The sequence below is a fragment of the Rhamphochromis sp. 'chilingali' genome (genome assembly GCF_963969265.1).
Source record: "Rhamphochromis sp. 'chilingali' genome assembly, chromosome: 13".
NCBI classification, from domain to species: domain Eukaryota; kingdom Metazoa; phylum Chordata; class Actinopteri; order Cichliformes; family Cichlidae; genus Rhamphochromis; species Rhamphochromis sp. 'chilingali'.
Window position 1 is genome coordinate 13,842,742 of NC_137940.1, and position 13,616 is coordinate 13,856,357.

The window sequence follows — 13,616 nt, forward strand, 5'->3', positions numbered from 1 at the left end:
TCTTTATGTGGACTGATTTAATGCTCCGAGCTGTTTTATTCTGATCTGTGCTCCGTTTTATTGATCTTTTTTTTCAGTTATCACACGTGGAGGTGAACTCAGTGAGCTGGTACACTCTAAGTCAGTCCAGATAAGAAAGTCAGCAAAATTCCCCAAATGTGAGAAAGTAAATGTCGTCTCTCATCATTTATGCATCAGGCTGCTCCAGTCTGCATTCACCTTCAATAAGACTCAGGCCATTTGTTCCAGCTGAAGCACACAGGAAGACTCCGGGGTCTGTTTGCTTTCCTGCATCGCTGTTTCACGTTAGAGTCGTTGCTGCTGACGCGTGTCTGTGCCGGATCTGCACACGTTAAGTGCTTTTTTTGGGAGAGCCTGAGGTGGATGCTTTTTGAGTAGCATGATATAATTCTGCTTCTGTTTGGATTTACACTGTCCTTGCCGTCTTTGAATGGTGAGAAAAGAAAGTCGTAGATCTTGTTGCCATTTTTAGGGGGTGGGCGGAGACTCTGAGGGACTTGTTCCTGTCCACTTTAATGATGCCGCAGGAGCTTCAGAGCTGTCATTCCTTTGTTTGGTTCAAAAGCCTTTAAGTCCTTTTTAAATCATTGAACAGGTGTGTATGTGATTTTAAAAAGCAGCTGTTGTTGCAGATTTAACATCTTTAATTTTGACTCTTTTTCTCTTTTCTGATTTGATTCTTTAGTCTTTGTTTTTGCTTGTGTTTCAATGCTGCTGTCTTTGACTCAGATATTCTGATACTGTTGTTCAGCAGTGGTAAAGGTTTACTTGAGGGCGTGCTGCTCCGGTCATTGATGAACTAGGACTGTGAGTGCACCGAGGGTGATTTAGGATGCTCACTGGTTCCTGAGTGCTGATTGTGATTTCACAGGTGCACAGACCCTGCTGCTCATTCTCACTTAAAGTTGCGTGTACTGATTTAATGTGCACACATCAATATTAGCCTGTCCTGTTCCTGTAAAGCGTCTTTAGCTGTGAGTCAGAAACGACTGCCTGAGACACCATCGTGTTTCCTAAAGCGAGGTTTGAGAGCAGCTTCCTCCTGTCACGTACGCGGTGATGTGATCCACACTCCATTTCTGTTCTCTCAGGACAGCGAGCTGAGATTCACCCCAAAAACCAAGCAGAGCAGAGCAAAATGGATCTCAAGTGGGGGTGGAGGCTGCGTAGTGTAGGAGTCTGGAGCAACGCTGAGCAACAGAGAAGCTGGAAGTTCGGTCAAGGATGTTATCACACAGTCAGCTGCTGTTTGCTGTTTTCTTTTCAAAGCAGCGTCAATGAATTCCTGCAGGAAACGTAAAAAATTCAAACTATGTGACACAGCAGCAGCACCGGAAGCTAAAAACTGACATATTTGGTGTAAACTGAGCCGACGGTTTACTCAGAGGCTCTAAAAAAGCCAGGAGTCAAGCGCTGAGCTTCACGCTATTTATTTATCACAAACATCCGAGCCTTTCGTGAGAGATGATGTGAGTGATGAGATGGTTGTACTGTAGCCCGTTTAAATGTGTGCGAGGAGCCGCTGTTTAAACTCCTCCCTGACAACTGTTTATAACCGCCGGGTCTTACTGGCAGAAAGAGGGCAGCATCCGGGGGGCAAGAGCAGCTATTTCAGCATCTTCCTCTTCTCGTGGACAGCATAGAGGAAAACGTAGAGATGCTGCAACTAAATTTCAGAGTTGGTGCACGTAAAGATGGAAATGAAATGTAGATCTGTTTTGCTGTGAGTTATGTGTCTGTGCAAAACCCCAAAAGCTTAAACCTGCACAGGTAGCCTGATATTATATATTGTACATATATTTATTAGTTTCAGATGTAGCCATTCTTGTATTTTGCTTGTTTACATTATTGTATTTTGCACAACTCTGTTGCTTGTGAAGCTCGCACACAAGAATTTCACTCACATGTGCTGTACCAATGTACCTGCACATGTGATGTGACAATAAAAGTGATTTGATTTGATTTGATTTGATTCGATGAAATCACAACCTGATGAGCACAAACATTAATCTTGAGGCTGTCACACAGCCACATGCAGAGTTTCTGTGTTAAAAGCTGAGTTTGGTCTATTGTGCAGCGCAGTGCTCTCCGGGGCTTTCTCATTTCACATTTGGCTTTGAGAGTGAGGCAGAAGCTGCTGCTGTCTAATAAATAGTTTGGAAGGGAACATGAGAAAAGAGAAGCCTGGAGCGGGGCGTGTTTACACGATGGCATGAGTGTGTGTGTGTGTGTGTGTGTGTGTGTGTGTGTGTGTGTGTGTGTGTGTGTGTGTGTGTGTGCTGGTCACAGAGGCTGGAATCGGGTCTCAGTCACAGAAACGTAAACGGTCAAATCACAGCGTGCGGCTCAGCTCACACATACGAGTTACGCTACCGGAAACATCACAGTGTACAGCAGTGATCAGCGAGGACAGTGTTTACCGTCACATTCTAAGGGCAGCATACAAACAGGATGAAGCAACGACACAACAAAGTCGAACTTAATGATAATCTGCATTTACAGATATCATATTGGTTTTTAATAATCCTGTCTTTTTGTCAGGTGGCGTTACACACAGTGACCTGAAATTGTCACATGGTCACATGATACTGTTTCCAATAGAAGCAATGGGATTAAGATCAAGAGTCTATAATCATATGCTGGTGCTGGTTTTCCACGGGAGTTCTTCCTCCCGACAGTCGCCAAATGCTGGAGTCATCTTTAATAAATAATAATAATCTTTAATAATTCCAGTTTTACCTTTTATGACATCACAGGTGACCTTTTTCATGAACTGACCCACATAAATCAAAGCAAACAGAATCAAATGGCAGGGCTGCTCAGATCAACGATTCAGATTTTATCTGCACGTTTCATGCATGTTAGCGAGGTTCGAAGAGCTTCACACATTATTCACAAGCTGATAAGACTTAAGGAGAAATCCTGAAAAAACATCAATATGTGACCATTCAAACACAAAATATCAGTGAATTAAATAAGTACGGTAAGAGCCAATAAAGAAAAAACATGTACTGCCGTTACGTATTTAAAATACAAAATATGAGTAACTTTATTCCGTTACAGTTACCGTTTAAAAAGGTGGTATTTAGAATACAGTTACTTTGTTGAAATAAATGGATTACACGGCAGTATTTTCCTGTTTCATATTGTGGCGGGTCAGGACTGTTTGGGTTTTGTTTGACAGCTATGTTCTGTTGTTCCAGGAGGCAGCGTTACAGTTGCCATGGTTACAGGGCGACGCGCTCTCTCTCTGCGACTGTGTGCTTCCTGGGTGAGAGAGCGCCTTTTTGTTGTTGTTGTTGTGCTAAACTAATCCGGTCGTTAAGTGATGACGTGACAAATCCTACTAAAGTAGTCTGCGTTTAATATGGCTTTTGTGTTGTTAACATGTTTAATGTTATGTATTTTCTTCTATTTAATCTCAAAAAGCTCCTAAAACAGTCAGTGATCACTGTTGACCTCCCTCGGCTTTTATTACCGCTAATCATTTATTTAAGCTCAGTTTTTAAAACCTTAGGATGTAACTACAGCCCAGCCCATGCAGCAGTATATGAATGACTAACCTCGTATTGTGGATGGATTATCTCAGTTGTTCTCCTGGCTGAAGTTTGGTCCTTTTACAGCATCCTGCCATGCGATCACATTTGTTCCTGACCACCGAGAACACTCACGTTAACTTTTATTGAGTGGAAAAAAAGTTAGCTTGTTTATGTTATGCTAACATAGCTGTGTCGCTAGCGGTCACGTAGCGCATCATTATATACCAGCTAGCCAAACTTCAGTAACCCTACAAACGTCACTGCTGTTTAGTTTTCTGTCTTCATTTATGTTGGAAGTTATAGCAGAGCTGTATGTTTGAATTTGTTTCCAAAATCCCGCAGTCAGGACATGCTATATTGTATTTAGATAGAAGCTAGCGAGCTAACTTCCTGCTAACTTCTAACTCTGTTAAATGTCATAAATTCCGTTTTCATGGATGCCTGGATGTTAAACTCAATTGTTACACCTGGTAGAGCAGAACGCTGATAATTTTATTAAAGATGAAAGACTTTAGACAGTTTTTCAACTCTCAGTAATGCAATAGTGATCGTTTGATATATGGACCTGCAGCGGAGTTTAGGCCCAGACACGGCTAGTGACGTCAGACTTAACAACCGGATAGGCAGAATGCTACAGGCATAGCCCTAAAGAATATAGCCTCATGGGCAGTGTAGTCCGTGCTGCAGAGAGAATGGACTGCCATACCCGTTATGTGTCTGTGAGCGCGAGGAGGGAGAAAAAGGAGAGTGGGAAAGTACGAGTTGTAATCGAGCAGAAATGGGAGCTGGAAGCATCTAAATATAATAATAACCACTGCAGCCAAGAAGAGTGCCTGACGAGCCCAGTTGTAAGTAAGCTATTAAGACTCGACTAAACACCGTGTTCGTGTTTTCCTCTGAAACAATGGTCGTGTCCAAATTCATCCTGAGGCCGCATTTGTAGACCGATTACGTCACAGTGACGCGCCGAAGGCTGTCCAAATTCGTAGACTCCTCCGAATGCAGCCGACAAATGCGTCCTCCTTTTCTCCGAATTTGAAGGATGGGTCAGGTGTGTCCTTCGTGACCTACCATATCCCAGAATTCATAGCGCGGCCCAGCCAAACTCCAGTTTCCAACAATGGCGGCCGCTACTAAGTTTTAAAATTACTCATACTAATCTTTCTGGGTCACAAAATAAACTTTTAACATATTTTCACGTTTAGCAGGTAGCAGACGTTTTCGGAGACGTCTGCTACCCACCAGCTCGATAGCTAGCCGGGAGCTCGAGGGTTACTGATGCGGCCGAGAACGGCACAACTCCCGGCACACTCCCGGGTTAAACGTAATATATAAGTCACTTAGACAACCTAAAAATTTATTGTTGGGCTTTTTTCAGTGTTTTGTAGACCGCGAAGGCCGGGTCCTCAGGAGGATGCAGCCCATGAATTTGGACATGACCAAGAAGTTCAGTTGGAGCAGCCTTTCAACACCTCTCTCTGTCTCAAACTTGACCCAGACAACAAAGTAAAGCTATTTTTCGGCTACAAGCCCAACACGGAGCCCGACGTATTAGCCAGAGGTCCCTTTACTACGGTTCGGAGCCGCAGACCTTCAGTAATAGTAATAAATCACACAGCAATAGTACATTCATGTAGTTGTAAAAAGCATGATATTAAGTAATCCAAAGTATTCAGAATACGTTACTCTCATTGAGTAACCTAACAGAATACATTACAAAATACATTTTGGGGCATGTATTCTGTAATCTGTAGTGGAATACATTGTAAAAGTAACCTTCCCAAAACTGAGAATAAATGAATGAAATTCACTAAAAACCAATTACATCATAAAATAGAATAAAATGTGAGTGAGTGAGTGAGTGAGTAGATAAAATGATGCAGGGTCGGGTTCAAATCATGAAGCAACGATTAAAATATCTGTTATGTTAAAGAAGGTAATAAAGTAAGAAACTGGGCTGGAGAGGAAAGGTGGTCTCTGAGCTGTGTCTCTGTGGAAGCAGCGAGGACCTGGCCATGTCTGAAGCTGTGAAGTTGAAATTGTTCAGCTGATCTTTGATTTGTTCCCCTAAACAAAAACATCTGGATTCATGCATGGCTGAAACATCTGGCCTGTCGCGTTCAGGTGTGTTGGAATGGAAGAGAGGACCAAATGCAGGACTCGCAGGCTAGTTGAGAGCAAGCACGGTGTTTATTATAAGGACAGGATGAACTGAACTGAGTGACTGAGCTGGACTGGAAACCCACACGAGGAATCGATGATGATGAGACAAAGAAGTTAGGGAAACTCAGGGCTGAAATACACTGGATAATGGTGATGAATGGAAACACGTGAGAACACAGCTGAACTAAAGACACAGGAAGTAGAACTGAACATAGTGCACAGAGAAAAAAGGCCAACGCAGTAAAACACGGGGTCAACGACCCAGGAAGCCTGATACAGCCGAGTCTCTGCCGTCTAAATAAATGTCCTAAAATAACAAAACCTTGTAACATCTGCACAAACAGCAGCTGACATCATCCACTCAATACAGCATGAATTCATTGGGTTTATTTCTTTATGGATGTAGTTGTCTTAGTCTGGATTTAAAAACCTCCTTAAGCTCAGTTACAAACATCATAAATTCACTTTCAGGGAGGTTACAGTGTGCTGCCCAAACTACTGTACCCTAAAGCTTTTTTTCATTTAGATCAGGAAAACCAAAGGAGAGAGAAGACGGCATGACCGCAGAGGACAGACAGGTGAGGAGGAGGAATGCAGGTATACCTGGGAACGGAGCTGGGACCCTGTCCATGCTGTAACTGACAGCCTGTGGCGAGCTGTGGATGCTCGCTGGGATCAGGAGAAATATTTTAGTTTGTGGCGATCAGAAGCTGGACTCAGCGAGCACCAACACAGACGGTGAGAGTCTGTGTGTGCTGAGACAGCGAGGCCCGTCTGCTGTTCCCCTGACCCGAATGTGGCATCCATCCAGGATTTGAGTTTCATGGACACTTCTGTTTGTGACGGTGTTTTAAACTGGAGGATCTAACTGTTAACAGTCTCTCTGTGAACACTTTTTAAAAGCAACCGCTGAAAATAGACCATGGGCTGTGTGTTATTTAAATATAGACGTGTGTGGCATTGACAGAGACATCAGAATCTCAGCTCAAAGCCCACAAAACCATTTCCATGAGCAGCAAACAGCTGAAACATGAAATAATTAAAGAACCAGTAAACACATCCTGCACAAAGACGTAAACACAAGGTGCAGATTCCCCCGCTCTCTGCAAACATCTCACAGGCTCGTGAGAAGTTCCCTCACATTTTAAATTTCCCTGAACCAAAATTAGGCATCACATTTGAAACATTAGCACGAATTCTGTATCACCTTTGTTGTCTTACTTCTAAAAACTCCACCGTGATAAAACCACACTTCCTGCACAGTGTGCTTCACGAGCAGTTTCCCATCACTTCTTTACGCAGCAGTCTGCCATGTGTACAATGTGGTCGTCTGCTTTTTGATCTGAGAAAACTCAGCGAAGGAAACCTAGTTTCTGCTATTCAGTACTTTCAGCTTTCACATATGGAGACAAATTGTTGTATACTGCGGTGCAGTGAGGTCATAAATGATGGGTGTGGTCAATGGCAGCACTTGGAGAGGCTGTGGAGTTTAAACGATGCTCAGCAGCAGCAGCAGGCTGAACACGGATACAGGCAGGATGGATCCATGCTTTAAACTCGTCAGACCAGGAGACGCTTCCCTAGCTTATGTTGTCCAGGTTTGAGAGTCTGTGTGAGCCATAGCCTCAGTTTCCTGTTCTTACTGACAGCAGTGACACCGGTGTGGTCAGCCAGTCATTTCCTTCCACAGAGATGATGCTGGCTGGATATTTCCTCTGAGCTCAGAGATGGTTAGAGATCAGTGTGTGAAACACTCAGACCAACAACCATGCCATATTCTTTCTTCATCTTTCTGATGCTCAGTCTGAACTTCAGCAGCTCGTCTTGACCGCTGAGCTGCTGCCACGTGAATATCTTATCATATTATTCTTATTATTGACATTACAGGTTCTGTAATCTGAAAATAAAAACCAATAAAATTGACATTATTTTTTATTATCTGATCAGCTCTAGAATAGGAGCTGATTTTCAGGAATAGAGGGAATAATTGCATATTTGTTTTTGCATTGAAGTGGATTGTTCCCAGACTTCATGAAACAGACTTCATGAAATTGTTTGCTGGGTTGTGTGCTCTGATTATTCTGTAGCATATGTTTGCCCACCTGCTGGGCCATGAAGAACCTGATTGCTTTCTGGTTTTGTCTTGCTATTAATCCCACAGATGATATTCTGTAAGGTCGGTGCAACAGTCTGGAGGGAAAACTTCTTTAAAGCTCCAGCTGCAGTCACTTTTCTCCACCTAACGCCTCTTTGCTATGTCCTGGTTTGGAGCAAGCCGACCTCCACGGCGGGCACAGGTTCAATCTGACTCCACCTGCCTTATTCCTCATCGAACCCTCCAGCTCTGAGCAGAAACTCTTTCTGAGTGTGCCAAAGGCTGGAGAGGCGAGGGAGATGTGTGCTCAACCCACGTGCTCAGAGTCATCGAAGGCCTCGTTCTGTTGTTTTTCTTATGTGTGGAAACAAAAAATCCATCACAATGGAAAACAAGAGGAGCATTTACCCTCTTTGGGTCACTGAAGATGTTTGAGTAACAGATGAGATTTTTTTTGGACTTTCTGATTGTAAGTGGGAGCAGCTGGGGCCTGTGTACTTGTCAGAGTCTGCACTGATCTGCTGGCACTTTGTCACAGATGAGCTTGTTGGTGTTGGTCTCTTTCAGCTCAAGTGGAGATTCAGTCACACCACAGGCGATGGAAATGGAAAGGGCAAGGCGAGTGGAGAGCTGAGCTAGTTTGGATACATTTGGGGAAAAAGGAAATCCAGCGAAGGCAAATAGGAAAAAAGAAAGAGAACTTTGATGGAGAGACAATGGATCCATAACAGATGGATCGATTAGCTGCACTTTGCCTGGAAGACGCATCCATGCCTCCACATGTTCACTGCCTGGACTTCTATTCCGTGGGAGCGAAACCTGCTTCTTCCAGACTGTTAGAGGAGAGATGTGGCTAGGGGATAGCCTGTCCCTGAGCTCCGCAGGAGCCAGGAAAGGAGACGGAGCTGGTGAAATGCCAACATCAGTCTGTGAACAAGCATCTGCAAACTGTGCGACTGTTTACTTTAGCTTGGGAGCTTGGTGCGAACTCATTGGTTTATCCTGGCAGTGCCGCGTGAGCAGTCAATAACAGGCGGCTGAGGTGGCACCAATAAGACCCGAGGACCTGACTCCACGGAAAAACACACACAACGGCGTGCCATTAGCGTAATGCACTCAGCCTGAACTCTCGTACAGAGACTCAAGCAGACACGATAACCTGGAATCAGTGTTGTTATTGTTGTGAACAGGTTAGCATGACAGCACTCTGATGATGCGCTCATCCCTCAGAGAGGAGAACATCTACAGCTTTGTCTGTGATTTGGAAATGTAAGGTTTCTGTGTCAGCTTTTTTTTTTAATTGCTCGTGGACTGAGCTTCAATCTCACTTCCCTTTTTGACAGCAGTCATTTAACTCAATTTCCTCTAAATTTGTGGTATATAAAAAAGAGCAGCTGAGCAGCAGGTAAAATACAAGCTTTGTGGGATGTGAGCAGCTGCTGGACTCAGAGCATTGTTCCGTGCAGCTGCAAACGAGTTTCCAAACATCCAGTCTGTTTCCTGTTGCCATTTCTTCATTGCATGAAGAGCTTTAATTGATCTGTTGATTTAGGAACTGAGGCAAGTTAGTGGTAACCTGGACTTAACATGAGATCCGACTGCAGCCAAAACTGAAACTAATCCGTACTTGGCACACCTCGGCATAGACTGAGGTCCCACTCAGGTTGGATGTTCAGCTAAATGGTTGGATGGATGTCCACATTAAGAATACTGCACCCATGCAGAGTGGACATAGCAGCATCCATTACATGGTGGATTCCTCGCAGCATTCCCATCTGCATGCATTGGACTGAGGCACCCTGTAAGCGGCACTATTAGGAGATGATTTAGGAGAACATGGTTCCCACCGCATGCTGCTCCCCAGGAGATCAAACTGTCATCTGCTAATATATTAGCATGAATATGAATGTTGTGATGTCACAGTGGGATATGTGTGACCTGGCAGATGTTTTAGGTCATAAAAAATAAAAAATACTCAATTCTTTCCAAATAAAAATCATTACTGGTGAGAAACTGAAGGGAGGGAACTTCCTGTTATTTACATCCCGTGAAGCTATGTCCTCTTTTAAAATTAGTTTATGGTTCCCTCAGTGACCACTGGGCAGTATGTGGATTTATTGGTGTTTATTTATGGATTTTTTAGGAGCAAATAATTTCAAAGCAGACGAGGCAATAAAAAGACTTTGTCTGGAAAAGCAAAGAGTGCTGACTAAACTGAGAGATCTTCCATAAGTAAAGTGTTTTTCGGTGATGATGCAGCAGAAAATGTGACCTAAATCATTTCCTGATTGGAAAGCTCTGCTGATGATTAAATAAAATCTGTGAATCCTCGGAGCACAAACGGTCAGGATGCCTTTTTTTCTAATTGAAGAGAAATTCATCTCACAAGTTCAATCAAGTGCACCTGACGCACACTTCCACGGTGGCTCAGGCATCTGCGGGGATAATCCAAGCGCTCCTCAAGTGCCTCTTCAGTCTGAAACAATTTTCTAATGAATGTGCAAAGAGATCAGCGTGGTTAAGGTCCTGGGGTGACGGCGGTGCTCTAACCTGAGAGCAGAGCCATGCTGAACATGTGAATGTAGGGATTGATTAGAGGACTCCCAGCAGTATTATTTTTTAAATCCAATTCATTTTGTCAGATAATCTTGAGCTTGTGATGTCAGAGCTGCTCTCTATTTCATGTTTAAAGTTCATTTGAATGTTGCACTTTATAATATTCAGAATAATAAAGTTTATTTGTATAGAACCAGAATCACGAGGAGAATAGATGTGCGTCACATTAACATAGACAGACACGTAAACGTGATCTATGAATGGATTCACTTCCACGTCTGTGATTTAAGTATGGAAGTGTAGTACTATCACTAGTAGTTCCTCCAGACCTTTAGTTAAACAGGCTGAGACAGAGGGCAGCTGTTTCCCCTCAGAAAACACAGAGACATGTACAAACTGAGGTTTAAATTGTAGTTTGGGACTCACTCAGTGAGTCTAATCGTGCCTGAATTATCTGGCAGTTATGCTTCTCGAGAAGCTCGTTAATGAACGATCAAGATGAGATGCACAGAGATGATCAGATATGATGATTAAAATCAGGGATGGTTTCTTCCTGTAGTGAATTTGAAAGTTTCCATCTAATGGTCAAAGTGGTTTTGTTATCAGAAGCACGCAGTGGAGGAGGCTGGCTTCAATATGTTTGATTTTATTATCCTCCTGCAGGCAGATATTAAACTGTGTCACCATGCCTTCAGTAAGAAGCAGGCAGGACGTGTGTGTGTCTGTATGTCTCACTGTCAGAGTGTGGATGCATGAGATCTGTTATGTGTGAAGTTGTGCAGTCTTGCTGTTGCGCTGCTGTTTCCTCGATCATGCACGTTCATGCACAGAGCTTTGAATTCTGAGCAGCAAAGTCTGCGTTCAGAGCTTGAAGCGTGTTCACGTACTGTTGACCTTTGTGTATCGCGCTGATTTATTTAGTCTTTGACTCACTGCTTTGGTTTAGACTCTGAAAATAATTCGGCTGTCATCGGGAGAGACGGTTTGGTTAAATTTACACACCACGGCGGTGAATGAGCCACGGCAACTGCTTTGACAACAGCAGGCAGATTTTTATTTCTGTAAAAACCTGTGAACGTGAGGAAATACAGGTTTTCCTTGTTCGTTACTCTCAAGTGCAGATAATCTTTGTACTTCTGTCTCTATCTGGTAATAGGGCCGGGCAATATGGCCTAAAATTCATATCGCGATATAATTTGAAGCATGTTCGGTAACGATATATATCACGATATATTCTTTTCTTCTGTATAACGTATTCGCCACACTATAAGGCACACTTAAAATCCTTTATTTTTCTCAAAAATCGAGAGTGTGCCTTGTGTATGAATTCTGGTTGTGCTTACTGACCTCGAACAGATTTTGGCGTGCAGAAATCTGTTAAAAAATGTTTTAGTACAACTTTGGTAAGCCGCACTGCTTGATGGATCGTCAGAGCATTACGGCTGCTGTAGTGAGGAGCTTCGCGGAGTAATCTGGGTCCAAAACTCCGTCCACTTCAGGTCCCAAAGTCAAACGAACACGGTCTAAATTCTTTCATCTTTAATAAAATCATCAGCGTTGCTGCTTTATCGGGTGTAACAATTAAGTTTAACATCCAGCCATCCATGAAAACAGAATTTATTAAATTTAACGGAGTTAGAAGTTAACAGGAAGTTAGCTTGCTAGTTTCCACCTAAACATTTCATACCATGTCCTGACTGAGAGATTTTTGTAACTAATTAAAACGTACAGCTCTGCTATCACTTCCAACATAAATGAAGACAGAAAACTAAACACACAGCTATGTTAGCATAACATTAGCACAGTGAAGCTGGAGGATGAACGCCAACTTTTTTTCCACTCGACAAAAGTTAACGTGAGGGATTATGGTGGTCAGGGACAAATGCAATCGCATAGCAGGATACTATACACGGGCCAAACTTCAGTCAGGAGAACAACTGAGATTATTCATCCACAATACGAGGTTAGTTATTAATATATTGCAACAATATGGGAATAGAGCAGCTGCGAGAGAATTCAACATTAATGTTATGCAAACTTTGCTCTGCTCTGGAGGCATAAAAAATCTCACTGGTGCAGTTACGTCTCAGTGGGTGGAACACAAGAAATGAATCTGACGTTTGGAAAGGTCAGAATCACCCTGTTTATCGAAGGCTCTGAAGCTGATCCCAGTATTTGTCCTCTGTGGTGGGAGCTCAGAGCTGGTCGCTATCCTCGCTCTGCGTTTCTGCTTGTGCGTCTGATGACCCGTTGAGCGATGCCTCGTTACTGCCACGCTGAAACGAGTCAGTCTGTGGGCTGATGAGTTGATGTAATGACTTCTATTTTCAGCTGAGACCCCACTGAGGCAGCTCTGTTTTGAAGGCCGGTTCTTCCTACACACATTTGAATTTGTTCCGTTTGTGGCACAAAAAGCCATTGTGCTGTTTCAAATGGGGACGGTTAAATTTATTCATACTCTGCACTGTGTGTCGACACAAACTGCGGCGCCTAAATGATGGCTTCCTGTGACCTGCAGTATAACTGCAAACATCAAAGCCCTGCTTTATGATGTTAACAGTAGTTGTGTTTATTTATGATGTGGGTTTATTGATCTCTGTCTTTAAGTTAGTAATAAATCAGAGGTTCATACACACAAACAGGCTATTATAGCTCTATGGTGCTTTTTACTTATTTATCGTTAGGATTAATAATCGTAGGGACCCCTGTGCTGCCATTTAAGGCATGTCTTGGTTTTATGGGTCATTCACTGTTTAGCGTGTGCTTGCAGCTCTAACAAATCTAAAAATAATTCCTGCAAACCATAAAATCACATCACACATGAACTTCGGACAGTTTGAGGAGCAGGTCGGGGTGCTGCTGCTGTTTCACATGTTGCTCGCAAAAGGAGTATTCTCTGTTGTGTATGTGAAGGGTTAGGGTTAGATGTGTTACCTGTGCTTGACACACATGGAGTAATTGGACATGATGCAGACTGTAGGCAGCTGGGAGGGTAAAGTCCATCTGATGTCTGATGGCACTGAGCTGAAGATTTCTAGTAATAGTGTTCTAGTAATAAACCATTTGGTGACTTCATAGCACAGTGGAGTCCCAGCAATGGTAGGACTCCCTGGAGCCTAGACCCTGGTGGTCGAGGTGGAGATAAAGCAGGCGGAGACTTGGATGAGGCTGTCTGAGTGACCAGTGATGGCAGAGCACAGAGTTTTTGTCCTGTGAAAAATAAAATCCACCCTTACTGCTTC

General features: G+C 43.2%; 1 protein-coding gene across 1 annotated transcript in view; it reads left to right on the forward strand.

Moving 5' to 3' along the window:
* htr4 (5-hydroxytryptamine receptor 4) overlaps window positions 1-13,616 on the forward strand; it is a 194,704-nt gene that overhangs the window by 13,708 nt on the left and 167,380 nt on the right. The window lies entirely within an intron of this gene.